Raw genomic sequence first — 14,299 nt, forward strand, 5'->3', positions numbered from 1 at the left:
AGGGACGCCTGAGCCGACAGGGACTAGAGAGGAAGTACATTCATTAGCAGAAACAAACTGAACGCGCGATGTAAGAAAGCTACAGATCCACTTAAGTAGTGTAGGGTCCATGTTTAAAATGCTTAGTTTGTGTAAGAGTAGAGCGTGACACACCTTGTCAAATGCCTTAGCGAAGTCCAAAAAAATACAGTCCGTCGTGAAGCCTGCGTCAAGGTTAGAGTGTAAATCGTTTGTAAATGTGACAAGCTGTGTTTCGCAAGAGAAGTGTTTTCTAAACCCATGTTGGTGAGGAGTAAAGAAATTATTGTCGTCAAGGAAGTTAATGAGATGCGTGTAGATTACATGCTCCATAATTTTACAAGGTACTGAGGTAAGAGAAATTGCTCAATAATTAAATGGATTATGAGTGTCACCCGATTTGTGTATGGGAATGATTTTTCCTGTTTTCCAATCTAGCGGAAGCATGCCAGAGTTATATGATTGCGAGAATAGATATTGCAATATGATAGACGAATATTCAACTGTGCTAATTAAGAATTTGGTGGTGATTTCATCGACACCGCAGGAGGAAGTAATTTTCAAATTTTCGATTATTTTCTTAATTCCTGTTGCATCAAATATAATAGGGTCCACAGGAGGAAAGTTACAGTCCTGTAGGACGGGACATTCGTTGTTAGGTGCGGGAGAGGAAAATGATTGCACAAACGCGCTGTTCAAGACGTCTGCGCAACGATAGCTGGACACCTGACTACCAGATTGTGTTAATGCAATCTTATTTCCACGTTTGCATTTTACTATGCTCCAAAAGCGCTTTGGATTGGTTTTTAGTAATAATGGCAGGGTTTTGCTAAAAAATGTGTGCTTAGTATTTTTAGCTGTAATTGAGTAGTTAGAGGCAGCGTTTTTATATGCAAGCCAATGTGCAGGCTTTTTCGTCCGTTTAGCGGTGCGAAAAAGGCGTCGCTTCCTATTTGAGAGCATATTAAGAAACCTGTTAAACCAGGGGGCTTGATTATGAGAATAAACGCGCTGGAGTGGAACATGCTGATGGACTAATTCTAAAATTTTATTCTTGAACATACACCAATTTCTTTCAACTGATCGTTCAAAAAACTGCGGTAAGAAGTCGTCAAGAAATGAACATAGGCTTGAGTTTATGGCAGAAAAATTGGCTCTTTTGAAGTTTCTAATTGTCTTTAGTTGTTTGCATTGATACTGCTGGGGGAATGTAAGCGTGAAGTGCAAAATGTCGTGATCACTGAGACCAGGCAAGCGAGTTATCAATGAGACGTTGTCGGGTGAAGATGTGAGCACCAGATCAAGTATTGAGGATGAGTGCAGAGTTATTCGCGTTGGTGAGGTGACCATTTGTGAAAAACCGAAGTCAGAGCAAAGTGTAATGAACTCATTACATTCAGTAGATGAGGGCTCAGAAAACGGACTGTGGGACCATACGATGTTTGAAAAATTAAAATCGCCCATTAGATATATTGGCACTCCAGGATAGCGTATTGTTATCTGGTTCAAGTTGTCATACAAGTAATTGCAAAAGGACAAAGGACTTGAGGGTGATCGGTAACAAACCCCTATTAGTAGTTTTTTAAATTTTATTGTAATGCAGCACCAGATGATTTCTAAATCTGAAACAATCGGCACACAAAAGCCCTCAAATCGGTCACTGATTGCAAGAAGTACACCACCGCCTACTTTCCCAGTGCGATCGCTCCGAAAAACTGCGTATTTATTTCTGCAAAAAAAAAACTCAGAGTTGGCTACCCTAGATGACAGCCAGGTTTCAGTTAACGCAATGATGTCAGCGTCACAGTCATCAATAATGGCACACAGTTCGTCCCTCTTGGGCAGAAGACTACGCAAGTTCGAAAAAAGCACTGAGCAAGAACACAGCTGAGAACCACCTCCCCATTCGTTCCCCTATGTTTCTTTTAATGGGAATTCGCGTCCAGAGCGAAGAGTACGAGGGCTGATGTCGTTCTGTGTGCTATCGAAAGCTGCTATTTCAGTTACAGTATTATGAGCTTCATTGTAAACATACGTTTTTCCACCGATAATCAATTTATTGTAGTGCAACTTGAATGACTTTTTTTGTGTTTTTTCCAAATTCGATCAGCTTCTTGCGGCAGTGTCTTGTTGCTGGGCAGTAATCTTCGCTTACGGATATTTTTTTTTCATCCTTTAAAACTTGGCGCTTGGAAAGGACTAAGTCCTTACATTCGTATGTTTCAAATTTTACTATTAGTGGCCGTGCTTTCCCTTTGGCAAATCGCCCGATTCTGTGCGCGCTGGCTATGTTGTTACTTGAAATATCCACATTTAAAGTATCGGCGAAAATTTTCAGTATTTTTTCTTCAGACTTGGAATAGGTTTCATCAGCGGAGTCAGGCACATCGTAGAACAGCAAGTTATTCCGGCGAGCGCGGTCTTCGGCGTCGTTTAGTCTTGAGTGGAGTGTGCGCGTGTGCTTTTCGACGCGGACTGCGGAATCCCGCACATCGTCGAGATCTGTCTGCTTTTGCTCAATTGCGAAAGTTTGCTGTTCAACTTTTTCTAATCTGGCTTTTATATCTGATACCACCTGACAAACTGATTCCTGCTTTTCCTTTAGGTCTGATATTGACGTAGCCATAGATTTCTGTAGGGTTTCCATTCTTATAGATCGCTCGTCTAGATCCTTAAGAGTTTTCAAAATTTCTTCCACAGCATTCGAAGATTGTGCTTTTTGCGAACCTGTAGTGGGACCGGGATTACTCTCAACGTCACCACATAACAACAAAAGCAAAGCATAAAAAGGATCAACCAAGGCTTTTGGGCATGGAAGCACGACAAGGAACAGGTCATCAGATTTAAAAGAAGCATGAGGTAGTTCTGGGAACCTACTAACCTGCACAATGAAGAAAAGCGTGCGTAAGCCCATCGTTGTTTTCCTTGTCGTACCACCATGCCCACTGAACAGCGATGCAGCCGGGCCTGGTTTTATATCCTTCGCCACCAATGCGGTACATGATGTTGCAGCTGCGCAGTCGTGAACATTGTGCACGTGCACGAATGTGCGCATGTTCCGTCTGGCTGCCGGTAGAATGACGGGCGAAAGGTAGGCGAAGTCGTTCTCGCTTTCCAGAAGAGTCGATGCGTTGCCGATGGATGGACTCTGGTGCTGGAAAGCCGTAGTCGAGCCGCACTGCCGTGCAGGTACCCAAGAACTGAAGAACTGCACAATGAAGAAAAGCGTGCGTAAGCCCATCGTTGTTTTCCTTGTCGTACCACCATGCCCACTGAACAGCGATGCAGCCGGGCCTGGTTTTATATCCTTCGCCACCAATGCGGTACATGATGTTGCAGCTGCGCAGTCGTGAACATTGTGCACGTGCACGAATGTGCGCATGTGCTGTCTGGCTGCCGGTAGAATGACGGGCGAAAGGTAGGCGAAGTCGTTCTCGCTTTCCAGAAGAGTCGATGCGTTGCCGATGGACGGACTCTGGCGCTGGAAAGCCGTAGTCGAGCCGCACTGCCGTGCAGGTACCCAAGAACTGAAGAACTGCACAATGAAGAAAAGCGTGCGTAAGCCCATCGTTGTTTTCCTTGTCGTACCACCATGCCCATTGGAAACAGATGGGGCGCTGACGGGACGCACCAAAATTGTCAGTAGCAGGATAACTGGCATGGCCGTCCCACTCATGAGAAACTGCAGGTGGTCTGGGTGAGTAACCGTCACGGAACTGATAACTTGGATGCGCGTTCATAGTAGGATTTGGCACTTTTGAATGAGGAGCGAAGTATTAGGCGGCAACGGAGGCGGCGGTGATGGACGTCTCACGGAAGTCGCAGTGAGAAAAGGGGTCTCGAACTCGCGTGGTCGAGAGGGAAGACGCCTCACGTCTGTCAAGCTCTTCGCGCACCACTTGCCGAGTAACTGACGCAAGGTCGGATGGAGCTGGGACCACGTCAACACTGGCGACGTTAGTTACGTTGGATGGGCGGCCGAACTTTGGTGTGATACGCCGAGCTTTCAAGGCTTAAAATGTGCGGCAGTGCCAAATGATGTCACTTACGGACTCCAGACTGTCTTTTCCGATGAGGAACTAGTACACGTCCTCGGCGATCCCTTTTAACAGATGACCAACTTCGTCCTCTTCTGCACAACTTCAGCACTTCCTAGATGTACGTCATGCAGGTTTCTCCGGGAACTTGGGCTTGCTGCATTAGGGTTTGCTCTGCAGGCTTCTTTTTGGCTGCCGGATTTCTGAAGCATAGAACTGTGCTCTTCCAAGTCAAATGATATAATCCAAAGAGCGGACTAGTCCAAATTCTAGTCTGTTATGGAAGATCAATGTCAAGGTAATTTATTAGATAATTTATTTCATAATTTATTGGCGGCAAGCATACTCTAATGTGCTTCATGAAATTCACGGAATTTGATACACAATTAGAGCTACTTAGAGCAATCCAGTGACTCGCCGAACATAAATACCGGCAAACTAAGTCCGCGAATGATCTACGCACTGCTAGACGCTTACAAGAAAGATCCAGCACTGGTTATATGAGCTGGAGTTACAAGGCTGGACTGCTGTCTGTGAATCGACAGACCCTCGTAAAGCCCTATCGAAGCACTGATCGAGGATGGCACGAGGGCTCAGGACAACACCCGCTCAACGGTCTCTATGAAGCGTTCTAGCCGAGCAGTTATGCTCATGTCGCGGAAGGCTTCTGCACCAGATTATCCGGGCAACTCACAGCTTCGATCAACTTATCACATTCCATCAGTTTGCCGCCACTACGTGACCCCTGCATGGATCTAGCTTTTTACATCCGGGAACTCAAGGCGACGCCACCTTTGTGCAGACCTACGTCATCAGCAGGACCTGACGGAATTGCTTACAGAGCTCTGTGTCATCTTTCTGGCGAGCTGGCACACTCCTCATAATCTAGAAGACTGGTCTCGTAGTTCTGTTCCAGAAGCCTGGCGACCGAATCTCCTTTAAAGCTTTCATCGTTTCGTCCGATTGCATTGGCGAGCCGTTTACGCAAAGTAATGGAGAGGATGATCCCCGTACATCTGGACCCCAGACGCCCCGACTACCCAGACGACGTTGACGCTCATCGATTGATAAGGTGGTCGACGTGGTTAACTACATTCAGCCCCAAGAAGGATGTAAACGTCTCTACGCTCCTTTGCTCCTGGACGTCAAAAGGCGTACGACAAGGTTACACATTAAGCCATCGTCGACGCTCTCGAAATGGCAAGCCTCGATGGTCGGATGTTTCTATGGATACACAGCTGTCTCTCTCTCTCTAGGCGATATTTCTTTTTGAGCACCCAGGATGGCCACAGTTCTTTACATTAAACATACTTTGACGTCCCCCAGGGCCGAGTACTAAGCCCTACAGTGTTTAACCTCAGGCTCATTGGTCTTCTTGATCACCTTCCGAGCACAGTTAAATTATCAATGTATGCGGACGATTTATGCGTTTGGGCGTCTGGAGTGACACGCTTACCTGTGCGCGCAAGGTTCCAAAGAGCTGCCACTCAAACTACTCTGTATCTCAGCAGTCAAGTCCTAGAGATTTCATCTGATAAATATGCACTTCTGGCATTTACACGAAAGCTCACGATGAATTACAGTGCAATAACTAACGGACAGGTGACATCATTTGTACGGTCATACGAATTCTTGGGTGTCTTACGAGGACAAATCAGAAATTCATTGTCCCTATTTTTTTTACTAACCAAAATAAGGTACACACAGGTAATTACAAATATACGTACTATTCTATGCACCTTACGCTATCATGACACATAGTTTCCACACTGGTCGAGGCTTTTGTCCTATCGCAGCAGTAAATTTGAAAAGCCCCTGTCGTAGAATTGGCTAGCTGTGGAACCACCATCGGACTGCTGTCTTGGCTTCATCGTTGCAAACGTGAACCACCTCACACTTCTTAAAATGACACACCTTTCCCCATACTTGCGTTGTATTTCGCTATGGACTTCGACGGGCGTTCGTCCCTTCCACGAAAGAAACAGAACCACACTTCGTTGCTCGTGCACCGTGGACGTGCGAAGCACAACCGCCATCTTCAACAGCTGACAGCAGCACCGTGCCGCGGAGCTACTGGCAGATAAGGCCGTGCCTGTCCAAGAAAGGTCCACTGCTGAAGTGTATATATTGACTAGCATTTACAGCTATAATTTGGTGAAAGAAAATGGGGGCAAGGACTTTCTGTTTCGCCTTCGTAATTCTCAAGGACATCTAGCGGACCCCTTATGTATTGTACATGAATAAGCAATCGACAGGCATCTGTCACCTGAAAGACATGGGGAATGTCCACAAGCGCTATGCTGCAACATTATAGGATATATTTTCTCGGCTTTTGCCCAGCAGTTTGCCAGCATTGACAAATGTACGTAAAATTAGCCAATGTGCTATGCAATACGTTCACGCCCAGGCACTCCGTCTTGTGTAGGTCTTCCTCGAAATGCAACAATGACGACAACTATTGCAATCGTGACAGACCAGCTCATCAAGGCCCACATGGCAGTTAACGCACTAAGACTGAACCCAAGGCACCTTGCCCGGAATCGTGGGCACCATCTAGCGGCTCTCTACCTGCGGAGACACCACGTGCCTCGTTCTGCCGAACGGTATCCGCACATCGTGAGGTTATAGCATCTTGCTTCACACCTGTCCCGAGTCCTTCGACTGTCGATATGTTCGATATATCATCGCCGGCCCTTAAACAGCTCACCTTACTCATTATATGAGAAGTACCGTAATTACACCCACATATACACCAGCGGCTCTGTCCTGCTGAACACCTCTACCGCATCTGTCGTCCTTCCAGTAAAAGCTACCACTATCAACTTGGAAACGTCTCACTTGACAAGGTCAACAGCAGCAGAACTCGCAGCGCTTCGAGTCGAACTACACTTTATTAAGGACCAATCAACACACAAATGGTTCATTTTCAGTGACTCGAAGACAGCACCGCAGTGTTTACTGTCGGTCTTGGAGTGCGGTCCCAATGAACAGTTGGTATTCGACATCACAGGGGCCATACAGCTGTTTCCCAGTTCATGCTGCTTGTGAATCGTGACACACCACCTGACTTCGAGAGGACAAGAAATAATGTTTCAGTGGCTACAAAGTCAGAGTGAAATCATCGGAAATGAACGTGTCGATCAAGCTGCTTGTTCAGCTAATGTAGAAGACAACTGCCTATCGATCCAGCTGTCTGGGACAAATGGTGACAAGATGATCCGACTGCTTGCACGGCAATGGACATCAGAGTGTAATGAACCACATTTTAAGCACGCCCATTATACACCCTGGATCCAACCTTGAGCCTCCGACTTCCACCAAGATTTCCTCTAAGAGACGCGACCCTTTTCTGTAGGCTATGGTTGGGCATCGCGTTCACCAGTGCCTACACGTTCCGCATAGGGATGGCCCACAACGCAGCATGTGGGGATTGCGGCGACTCGGAAAACAATTCAGCATGTTCATTCACAGCACACGCAGTACAGTATGAGACACACGCTTTCCGTCGTGCTGAACCAGTTGGACGACCAGTTTCTGTCAGAAGAAAAAAATTTGAAACATTGACACGACTTAACATCGCATCAGAAGGTCGCAGAAGCGCTCCTGCACTTCTTAGATTGAGTGGCTTGTGTGAACGCGTGTGATTTGAAAGCTTTTCCTGTTACCTCTTCCTGATTTTTTGCAGCGAAGCTGTATACCTTTACAGTCCAAGAAAATTTTCGAGTCGTTGGCGTTGTAATCGAGGAACTCCTGGCACATGGGCCAATCCCGGAAATAGTGCAATGCCGGGCCGACCCGCAGCGGAGGTGTAGCAGGCGTTAAGCACTCCCCATACGTGGGCCGATCCAGAAGATAGTTAAATGCCGGACCAACCCGCGGAAGAGACGCAGTTCGCCATTAAGGAGCACACATACACAGGTTCGCTAGTCATCCTTCTTCACAGAGTGGAAGGGCACTGATTTTATTTAATTAAAGAGAAAGACAGATTCATTCAACGAAAATAAAATTACAAATCCATTGTACATATGCGGGACGAGTAAAGAAGAGAGAACTCTATTTTATCAAGATCAATAAAAAGCTTTTTTTCAGCGATCGCGCATCTTTTTTCAACATTGCTATCACTTGCCATGCAATGCAGCTCATGACGTGTGTAGAAACGCGCCCTCAGAAAATTGATCTGTTACAATACGCCCCCGTCGCAAGTTGTGCTGTTTCGCTTGTCGAAGTTTGTCTGAATTTGCTGACGTGGTTAGCTTCATCGTTTCTTACCCTCTTCTGTCAAAAGTAGGGACTTACGACCGCCAGGTAATTGCTCGCTTGAGTTGTTTTCGTGTGACTGCGCTGGCCGAAGGGCTTGGCGTCCGACGATAGGACCAGCACTCTACACCCGAATCTTTCGTAATCCTCCAAAGCAATTATGTTCTGTGCAGCAGTGCGGTTTCGTCACCCGTGCGGCTCACTATTTCCGGCATTGCTTTCATCGCTGACAGCCCCGCCAAGTCGAATGGCGGGGCGCTCGAATATACAGCTCTACTGGCGGGCCACCAGAACAAATTTCGCGCCTTTGAAAATCAAATGACGTCAGTTGTGTTTTTAACGGATATGGAATTTTTTCCCCGCCAGAAGTGTTTCCTTGTAACACAGATGACGCTAAGCCTCATGAAACGCCGATTAAACGCCATGTTTTGAACGTATGGGCTTCTATGGAAGCTTCGCCACCAGGTATATTTACCTGAGAAAATGGCGGCACTGGCGGCGCATGTTCGCATTTCTTTTTTTTCCTTTAGCAGCGTACTGGGCGCACCTGCTGAGCGGGACGCACAGAGGTTATTCGCCCAGGCAGCCGTCGTTGGCTACACAAACCGCCAGCGAAAAAGTAATCTGCTCGTGCCCTCCGATCGACGTTCACGGAGACGCAAGAAACTTGTGTCTGCGGGGAGGAGTGCCTTCGGTGCACATGTTTCCTGCGGCGCTTGAGAAACAATGTCGCAGGGCTTCAAATATAAAAGACTTCGTGTCCAGCAAGGTTGCTCGGATGGGCATTAGTTTCGATGTCGTAAACTGCGCGATAGTAGCGTCTTGTTGTTTCCGCGCTTAGCGCCGGCGATAACAGCATAACAACGCCGTTTACGACCTTTCGACGTCTTTGTTTACAGCCTGCTAGGCTCATTTTCCGGAGGGAAAGCGCAAGGAGGTCAACTCGTACTCTTAACTGCGTTTCGAATATGCAAAGAACATAAGCAGAAAGCGTTCGGATGTGCCTGCCGCTGTCGTAACTAGCGCACTGATAGTGCCGTTACGGCTAAGAAACAAGACTGCAAGGAACTTGAAGATTTTCTTGTCCTGTGTTTCTCATGCAGATAATTAGAGTACTCATGGGCACCAAAAGAGGAAGCAGCATGCGACTAGCATGCACAAAAACCATGCTGAGCACGAGTCCTTCTCTCGTTTCATTTTTGTTTTTTTTTTCATTCTTTCGCGCAACGTATGGGTGCTTGAACTTCTACAATTGTCGATGAAGGCGAGAAGCATGTTCAATTGTTCTTAACAGATCTGGTACCCACTTAGGCGATGTCGTACGTACACGATACGCAAATTGTGTGTTCGCAATAAAAATATTTAACCTTTATTTCTGACGAAGCACTAAATATAAAATTGAGTGCGTCTGTTGTCGGTTTTTTGTGTGAGTCTTACGTGAGCACGTATGGAGCTAGAGCTTTCCCCCGCGACTGCGTGCCGCGTGAGAAACATAGAAAATATATTGTACTCATATCGATCATGATACGCCATATGTAATTGAAAAAGCTGGGTGAAAATGCAGTACAATGTATGGCGGTAGCGTGCGCCGCTAATATGATACCCGTCTTCGAAAAAAAAAACTAAGTATAACGCACCAGACGTTTACAACCTTTCGTACAGTGCCTCAAGCCCTCAAAAATGCGTCTATATTTACGCAGATCTCGCGAAACAGAGCTCCGCCGATTGCACGACGTTGTAACTGCAGTGAAGCAGACGACGCACCAGCTTCGTTAAATGGTAGCCAGCGTCATTGCTTAGCAACTTTGGCGGGGTCGACGCTGCTAGGCACGAGGTCGCTGGATCAAATCGCGACCGCATTTCGATGGGGGCGAAATGCAAGAATCACCTGTGCACTGGGTGCACGTTAAAGAACCCGTGGTAGTAAAAATTAATCTGGAGTCATCCACTGTGGTGTACCTCATAATCAGAGCGAGGTTTCGGCACAGAAAACCACAGAATTAAGAAGCAGACGGTTTCGCAGGGTACTCGATTGATCGCTAAATTATTTCCGTGTTATTTGCGACGGTCTCAAATGTGATCTCATTAAAAGAGACGCACCCACTGGCAATCATAGACGCCAAGATGGCTGCATCCCTTCCGGAACCAGCCATCGCAAGCGACCGACGGCCACATATGTACTGTTGCACGCTGCCGCCCAAGCAGTTTCCGCTATTCCCTCACCATCATTAACATCATAACAAAAACATGGCAGCCGCCTACAAGTGCTGGAAGTTCTGTTCTATACTTATGTTCCCTGCAAGACGAAGCCCCCTCCCAGAGTTCTCTAATTGCGCCTATCTTGCGCTAGCTGATGCCAACTTGCGCCTTCTAACTTCCGAATTTCATTGTCCAACTAAATATCCATCCTTTTGGAATGCACTTTCCTTCCTTTGGCACCCATGCTGTAAGCGAAATGGTTTGCTAGTTTACAAGTTTCTCGCCTAACTGTGGTAACAAGTTTCGATAGATATGAAAAATAAAATTAAGTCCCATTGGCAAACAGTGTGTTGGGACCTCCGGTCAAAGTTAGGTGGGAATAGGGATTACTGTAATGCAGCAAAATAAAGCAATACCATAATAAGCGATACCGCGACGGTACTCTGTACCGTCGTAACCTTCATCTGGACGGCTCTGAGTTGTACTCGTAATACCTACTGTAATACCTACTTGTAATACCTAAACACATCCGCTCCACCGTTCTAGAAAAGCTTCACGACGCACTAACGGCAGGACACCTTTGAGTACCTGGAACCTATGATGGTGTACGTCGCCGTTTTTTCTGGCCGGGCCTTGCGCGTTCCGTACGACGTTACTTCGCCGCTTGTGAACTTTGCCAACGACGCAAGAAGCCTTCCCAGCTCCCCGCTGGTTACCTGCAGCCGCTCGACATCCGTGCCGAGCCATTCCATCGTGTCGGCTTGGACCTTTTCGGCCCATTTCCGGAATCTCCATCAGGGAACAATTGGGTCGCAGTCGCGGCGGACTACGCGACCCGCTACGCCGTAACCCGTGCTCTTCCGACCCGTTGCGCAACTGATGTTGCGGACTTCCTTCTACATGATATCATTTTGATGCATGGTGCTCCGCGTCAACAGCTTACAGACCGCGGCCACACCTTTTTGGCCAAAGTCATTGACGACATCATGCGTGCCTGCTCAATACAGCATAAATTTACCACCTCCTACCACCCCCAAACGAACGGCCTCACTGAGCGTTTGAACCGCACCCTTACAGACATGCTATCCAAATACGTTTCAGACGACCACCGTGACTGGCACCCTAGCTCTACCTTACATTACCTTTGCATACAACTCTTCCCTTCTCGAAACTGCTGGGTTTTCCCCGTTTTACCTCTTGTATGGCCGCGAACCGACGCTACCACTGGACACGGTACTTCCGTCCGCCACAGCTTCAACTAGCAATTATGCCCGTGATGCAATTGCCCATGCTGACCACGCTCACCATGTTGCGCGCACTCGTGTACGAGTGTCTCAACACAAGCAGAAGCAACGCTACGACCTCCGTCACCGTGATGTCCATTTTGTGCCCGGCACCATCGTGTTACTTTGGTCACCATCGCGTAAACTCGGCCTTTGTGAAAAACTGCTTTCCTGTTACACAGGCCCATATCGCGTGATACGCAAAGTGACCGATGTCACCTATGAAATCATTCTAGTCACGCCCACTACGTCCTCCGCTGTGACAACCAGTGACATTGCCCACGTTGCCCGAGTCAAGCCCTACAACTCTCCATGCACCTTGGATATTTAGCAACACCGTGACGGTGCTTTTGCCGCCGGGGGTAGTATTACGATGTCATCGAGCGATGCTGAAGAGAAGATGCTGAAAACGACGAAGACGTTGGTCGGTGCCCTTGGCACGAGCGAGCGTCAGCCTGGCTGCCTGGCTCTAGTGCAAATAGCGTGTGAATAGCCTTTTTCGTCTGTGTCTTTCCACGCGTATGAATATGAACAGGCATTTTATTTGCCCTACGCATTACATGACCTTCCCAGCTCCATTTTTGTCTCCTAGTGTCAACTAGAATATCGGCTATTCCCGTTTGCTCATTGATGCACACCGCTCCCTTCCTGTCTCTTAACGTTAGGCTTAATATTTTTCGTTCCATTGCTCTTCGCGCGGCTCATAACTTCTTCTCGAGCTCCTTTGGTAACCTACAAGTTTCTGCCCCATGTACTAGCACCGGTGGAATGCAGTGATTGTACACCTTCTTTTCAGTGGCTGTGCTAAGCTCACAGTCAGGATCTGGTAATGCCTGTTGCATGCACGCTAACCAATTTTTAGTCTTCTATAAATTTTCTTCTGTGAAGAAAAAGGCAAGGCGATCTCTCCAACGTTATTCACTGCTTGCGTAGACGAAGTTATCAATGCAAAAGCATTATATGCCCATTACTTCAAAATCTGGCGATGTATTGCGTGACGTGACCGAATGATGGTACCAAAACTTGGCGGCGGCACAGTAACCCACGTTGAAAAATAATCGAATTGACGTGAAATTTCTCAAGGAGGTTCCTGTACTCAAAGTAAAGTAATGGCTTTGCGAAGAATATTAGGTAGCTTTTGGTTAGGATGGGAATAGAACCCGGGTCTCTAGGGTGCGAGACGAGCAAGCTTCCCCGACGCCACGGCGTTTTTTTTTTCGTTTCTTTATTACCAGTTGCAAGGAACACAGAACCCAAATATACAAAATCAGTCAGATGCTAAAAACGTTCTGCTGTCTTGAAGAACTTAATTTTATATAAGTATAATATTCAAAAGCAATTCTACATGAGGCAACCAGTCTGGCACAGGTATTCGTGACTTTTGTTCTTCAACGAATCTGTGAATGCTTTCTTTGATATATTCACGCGCTGCTTTTGCGTCAACGTCTGCATTTCAGACAGCCATATGACTTCTCCACAGACTGTGCAATACAATGAGCATGATTACATCATAAGGCACTGCAACTCCTTATCGATAGCCGAAAACCGGATTCCTTGAGGGTGCAGCGGCAAGTATTTCGTAAGAGTCCTCTGTAATATATCCCACAGGAATACAGCGTCCCAACATTCGAAAAACTCATGGTCAATTGTTTCATCCCGCCTACATATTTGGCGCTCTACTCCCCAAGGCACACAAAGTCGCCTTTCCGCCATTCATGTCTTGGCGGTCAGTGTTCCGGTGTGTGCGCGAAAGAAAAAGCTTTTACCACCTGGTGATACCATCATCTTTTTGACACGCTTAAGCACATCCTTTCCTTTTGGGGCACTGTATAGGGGTCTGTATAGCCGCACAGGTAACACCCCCCACATCACACAGATCTCTACATAACTTTTTCGACTGACATCACTGAAATAGTTCAAAGGAAACCCACGCAAAAAATATGGGTGGGCATAACAACCTATTTTAAATAACCCCGAACGGAACCGTGCAGGTGATTCGTTGAGACCAAAAGATTTGACTGGGAATTACCCAACCGCGTCTGGCACACTGTTGGAAGGAGCGGATATTTTAGGTATCTCAATAACATAAACCGATTAACTATTTGGCGTATACACAAATGGTCTAATGACAACCCGCCATCGCGCAATCGCCTAAACAAGTTTCCTCTGCTCGATAGCTCCCACGAGGTGCCTCAAACACTGCAAATATTCGGGGGAGTTCTTGGGCTTTTATTCTTGAACAGTGTGTCACTTGCATCACGTACCACAACTTACTTATAAAGAATAAGTTGCACATTCTCGCTCTTTCAAAGGCTGAAAGATTCCAGCCATTCCAGTTACTGGTCTTTTCGCGTATGTTGCCAGTTTCGTTGTGCCAGCAAGGTTAACTATACTGATAATATTTGACGCGCACTCCCAATTGAAATGCCTTAACTTATTCAAAAATTCTCCAGTTTGCTTACAGAAAACCAGACGGGTCAGAGTTAAAGGCGCTAGCATGCGCCT

The sequence above is a fragment of the Dermacentor variabilis genome, chromosome 3, assembly GCF_050947875.1.
Source record: "Dermacentor variabilis isolate Ectoservices chromosome 3, ASM5094787v1, whole genome shotgun sequence".
NCBI classification, from domain to species: Eukaryota; Metazoa; Arthropoda; class Arachnida; order Ixodida; family Ixodidae; genus Dermacentor; species Dermacentor variabilis.